We start from the raw sequence: 6000 nt of genomic DNA, 5'->3' as shown, positions 1-6000 counted from the left end.
CAGGATCCTGTTGAGCACGCGAGGTTATTCCGCAATCATATGTATGACGCCGGATTTCCACAATGTGAGTTGCATGAACATTTTCCAGAAACCTTGATGGGTGAAGCCTTATTATGGCATAAGGTCTATCAGAGGAAGAAATGGGTCATTGGGTACCGCTTAGAAGTGCTTTTGTGGCGAGATATGAGATGTATGTTCCATGGACGGGATCCCTGGACGATCTGGATAGGATTAGGCAATTCCCCGAGGAACCGTTTGTGGATTATGCTAGAAGGTGGAGGCACCGTTATGAGCAGTGTCATGAAACAATGAGCGATAAGGTGCAGCTTATGTGCATACAACGAGGTTCTATTCCGTTGGCCGCCAGAAGGATGAGCAGAGTGTCCCTCCGGGACTATGAAGAACTGATAGGTTGGGCCTTGTATGGATCGGCGGATCCCTTTTACTTGAATCCGAATGTTCCTCACGTCATGGATTTAATGGTTGTGGACATTTGGGAGAGTTCTTCGGACGAGGAAGGTGCCAATCGGAGGGTTCCTATTAACATTTGGGACGAATCAGATGATGAGCCGGAAATTGCGGTAATGACGAGATCAGGCCGTGTGGCCGAGGGGAAGGCACCTATGATAGAAACCGAGATTGGAGAAGGGTCGGCTCCTAAGCCCGATGACCAAGTTCTTGAGCAGTTGAAGAAGATGCAAGCTAAGTCCATAGTCTGGGAAGTCTTATTCCATTCTAAGTACCATCGTGAGAACCTGATGAAAGAGTTGCAGAATCTGGTTATTTCCACTGATACTGAGCCGGCAGCGCTAGTGGGAGCAATTATGGCCCGAAAGAAGGCTGAAATCACATTTACTGACGAGGATCTCCCAGAAGAGGGGAAGGCTCATAATAAGCCTTTGTACATCCGAGCAAAAATCAACGGGAAGAAGACTAGCTGTGTGATGGTCGATGATGGATCGGCCATTAATGTTTGCCCGTTGAAACTCTTGTCAAAGTTGGGAGTAGAGAGAGGAGATTTGACAGCTTCTGAAACTGTGATTAGAGCATATGACGATAGCCGTAGGCACATTGAAGGAGTCTTCAAGGCCAAGTTGAAAGTGGGGCCGCATGAAGAAGAAATTGAGTTCACGGTTCTGGATATCCCGGTAACCTTTGCTGTATTGTTGGGACGCCTATGGTTCCATAAGTTGGGAGGTGTGCCCTCCACGCTCCATCAAATGATCAAGTTTCCCTTCGGGGAGGAGATAGTGACAATCAGAGCTGAGAAATTGAGCTCGGTGGCAGCGTTGGGAATTGAGCCTCAGCTTTTCTCCGGGTTCCAAGTGTCCGGGATTTACGAGTCAAGCATGACCACCGACGTGGTGAAGATGATGAAGGGAGGTTTCATCCCAGGAATGGGCTTAGGAGCACACCATCAGGGGTTGCCAGAATTTCCGGACTTTAAGAGTCAGAAAACCCGGAGGGGTTTGGGATATGAGCAGGGAGGTCCATCCAACGCAAGTGGCGAAGGAAAAGTGGGCTTGAGGAAGTACTTCGTGAATGAGGGGCATGGAAAGGTGTATTCAGGGACCCCCGAATCATGGATTAGCACAGAAGGAAAGATTCTGCCGGGATTCGAAATCTTCAATGATGTGGCCTACTGGGGCAAGGGAAAGACGAGCTGCTTTGTCGAGGAGATTATGATGCTGGATTTAAATGCCGAGGAGCAGGTCATCACCATCAAAACAACTGCAGGAGCAGGAGATGAGCCTAGTACCTCCAAGGTTCATGAGGAGCACGAGAATCTTGATGATGAAAATTGTATTACTGCTTTGTTTGAATCAGATGATGTAATCACCCATGCTATCAATGAAATGAATTCTGATTTTGCTTACTTGCTTGATGTCGATCATGATCATTCCATGCATTCTCATTCATATAACATGCCTACATTTGAAATCAATGCAATAGAAATGTCAACTTTCAATCTTGGTACGGATGAAAATCCTAAACTTATACAAATTGCTCAAGCATTAACTATTGAAGAGAGAAAAGAATTTGAGAGAATAATTAAAAAATACGAAATTGTATTCGCTTGGACATACGAAGACATGCCTAGAATTGATCGATCAATCGTAACTCACCGTATTCCAACATATCCCGAGGCGAGGCCCGTAAAGCAGAAGCTCCGACGCATGAGACCGGAATGGGCAGATAAGATCAGAGAGGAAGTGAAGAAGCAGTTAGAAGCAGGTTTAATCGAAGTAATCGACTATCCCCCTTGGGTCGCAAATGTGGTGCCCATCGCAAAGAAGGATGGCAAAGTAAGAATGTGCGTCGATGAATTCGCGTTGCCTCATATTGACGTATTGATCGACAGTGCAGCTTCAAGCGTCTTACACACGAATGTGGATGGTTTCATGGGCTACATGCAAGTCCAGATGGCCGAGAAGCATAAAGCAAAAACCTCGTTCACAACTGAGTGGGGAACATATTGCTACAGGGTGATGCCGTTTGGTTTGAAAAATGCCGGGGCAACTTACCAGCGAATGGCCACTGCACTGTTCCATGATATGATACACAAGGAGGTAGAAGTCTACGTGGACGATATGATGGTCAAATCAGAGACAAGAGAAGGGCATTTTTCCACGCTCGAGAAGTTTTTGGGCCGAATTGCAGAATTCAAGCTAAGGTTAAACCCGAATAAGTGCTTTTTCGGCGTTTCGTCGGGGAAAATCTTAGGCTATATAATCGGAAATAAGGGAATCGAGGTGGATCCTGATAAAGTGAAGGCTATACAGGAGATGCCGGCGCCGAGAAATGAGAAGGAAGTGAGAGGGTTTCTGGGGCAGGTTCAGTATATCAGTCGGTTCATAGCGAGACTCACCGCAATCTGCGAGCCAATCTTTAAGTTGCTAAGGAAAGACCAACCCGCTACTTGGAATGATAAGTGTCAGCAAGCTCTGGAGAGCGTCCGAAACTATTTGTCTAATCTGCCAGTGCTGAGACCGCCTAAACTGGGAAAGCCGCTTCTCCTCTATGTAGCAATTGAGGAGCGATCTATTGGGGCAATGTTGGCTCAAGAGGGAGACACCGGTGTGGAGCACGCGGTGTATTATTTGAGTAAGAAATTCCTGGAGTACGAGCTCAAGTACAACATGATCGAAAAGACATGTGTGGCAGTAGTATGGTTGACAAAGAAACTGCGGCACTATTTCCAATCGTATAAAGTGATCATTATTTCTCGGATGGACCCCGTGAAGTATCTATACCGAACTCCATCCTTAACGGGGAAGTTAGCCAGATGGTTGTTGCTTTTGTCCGAGTTTGACATTGAATATGTGATGAAGAAGGGAGGGCCGTGGCAGAATTTCTGGCCAACCAACCCCTGAATGCAGAGGAAGAAGAGATAAGCTATGATTTCCCCGATGAGCACTTGAACGCAATCGAAGTTATACCGTGGAAAATGTTCTTCGACGGAGCAGTTAATTCGAATGGAGCCGGAGTAGGAGTACTACTTACCTCACCGGAAGGAGAAAGGATCCCGATGGCCAAGAAGTTATCCTTCCCTCTCACCAATAATATGGCCGAATATGAAGCGTGCATTTATGGTTTAGAGTCTTTAGCGGCACTGGGAGCATCATATGTCGAAATTTGGGGTGACTCAAAGTTGATCATCGAACAGGCACAAGGAAACTGGGAGGTAAGAGAAAAAAGACTACGTCCGTACCTCGATCAGCTAGAAGGGTTGGCACAAAGATTCAAGGAATGTCGTTTCTATCATATTCCTCGAGCACAGAACCAGGCCGCGGATGCCTTGGCCACTTTGGTGTCAGTTTGGGACAATCCCCGGAACCTTGCCTCGAAACCGTTGGTATTGAGGAGATCTCACAAACCATGCTACGAGGACGTAATGCTGTTAGGGGCTGATGAAAAACCGTGGTATTTCGATATCGTGAACTTCATGAAGCATGGAACATATCCGGCAGAGTCAGAACCGAGGGATCAAGCTGTGATTAGAAGGTTAGCTCGGCAGTTCGTCATCCACAACGACTTACTTTACAAAAGGCACATCGATGGGTTACTACTAAGGTGCTTGGATGCAGGAGAAGCCCGCGAGGCAATGGAATCAGTACATTCAGGAATTTGTGGAGCCCATATGGGGGGAGCAGTACTAGCCAAGAAAATTATTAGGCAAGGCTTCTATTGGCTCACCATGGAAAGAGATTGTAACGAGTATGCAAAGAAATGCCATGATTGTCAAATCCACGGCGATTGCAGTCATCTTCCGGCCATGGAACTACATGTGCTAGCACCTATTTGGCCATTCGCTGCTTGGGGCATTGACATCATCGGCGAAGTAAGACCTAACGCTTCAAATGGACATAAGTTTATTGCTGTCGCCATCGATTATTTCACCAAGTGGGTAGAAGCAGAGTCATTTAGCAAACTGGGATCCAAGCAGATGAGAAAGTTCATTGCAAAACACTTGATCACCAGGTTTGGAGTGCCTCATCACATGATTACGGATAACGGGGTCCAGTTTCAGGGGGAAGTAAGAAATCTTTTCCGAGAATATGGCATTGAACATCACTGGTCTTATCCGTACCGTCCACAGGCTAATGGAGCAGTAGAAGCAGCTAATAAGAACCTTAAGAGGATTCTCGTAAAAACGGTGGAATCACATCGAAACTGGCATGAGCACCTCCCACTCGCGTTGTGGGCTTATCGCACGATAATTAGAACCTCAACTGGGGCAACGCCATTCTCTTTGGTGTATGGAACAGAAGCGGTCTTGCCGATTGAGATCGAAAAGCGATCGTTGAGAATCGCAGTGGAAGCAGAAATCCCCGAGACGGAATGGGTGAAGAGGCGATGTGAGCAGTTGGCTTTAGTTGACGAAAAAAGGATGGAAGCGCTTTACCATGTATAGTTATACCAGAGAAGAATGGCTCGGGCTTTCAATAAAAAAGTCAAGACCAGCCCTATCAAAGAAGGAGATTTGGTGCTGAAACAGATCCGTGTGACGCACACCGACCCAAGGGGGAAGTTTAGGCCTAACTGGGAAGGGCCATTCGTCGTGAAGAAGATACTAAGCAAAGGAGCGGTGAAGTTAACTACAATGGACGGCATGGAATTCTCCGAACCTACCAACCTGGATAGGCTTAAGAAATACTTTTCGTAAAAAAAAAAAAAAGAAAGAAAAATTCCCGATAGGTTGAAAACCCGCAAAGGGCGACCTATGCAACAATAAGGGAAATCCCAATGGGTGAAAACCCGAAAGGGCACTCATTTAAAAATTTCGGGATAGTAAAAGGAGAGGAGAAAAATCGCCGGGATCCGAAAACCGAAAGGCGGGTCCTGATAACAATAGTTATGACTTGAGCAATTACAAAAACAATGTATAAGAGACTAAGTATTTCTGTTGTTTGTAAATAAATAAAGGCATGAATATATTTGACGAGAATGATTGGAATCATCATAATCTACTGAATGCATGGTAATATGAATCACGAGTTATACATTTCCTATCCTACTTTTCACAAAAAGCCTACCTAATATCCACCCCACTCCCTATACATCAGCTATATATCGGGGAAACTCTAATGAAAGCTACAAAGCAATACATAACGAGCCTAATACGGAGGGAAATCCCAATAGTCCTCAAAATCTCTCAAGTGGGATGCCCGCTCCGCAGATAGTGCCTCCTCGGCAGCTCGCGCTCGCTCATCAGCAACTCGTGCTCTCTCATCGGCGACCCGTGCTCTCTCCTCGGCGGCGAGGCGTCCGATCGACTCATCGCGCGCCATCTCCTCAACAGCAAGGTGACTCTCAGTCTCCCGTCGCATCATCCCTGACCAGTGGTCATTTCTCTCCTGATACACCTGACCGACCCGGGCGTCGGCCTCCCGCACCAACTCGCTCTGCCTCCGCTCGTGGGCATGCAGATCGCTCTAAAGCAAAAGAAAGGAAAAACAGATAAAAATAAGAAGCAGCGTAGGCACGAACATAAATCAT

This window comes from Euphorbia lathyris, chromosome 4 (genome assembly GCF_963576675.1).
Source record: "Euphorbia lathyris chromosome 4, ddEupLath1.1, whole genome shotgun sequence".
Lineage (NCBI taxonomy): Eukaryota > Viridiplantae > Streptophyta > Magnoliopsida > Malpighiales > Euphorbiaceae > Euphorbia > Euphorbia lathyris.
Note: the sequence above shows the minus strand (reverse complement) of the source record.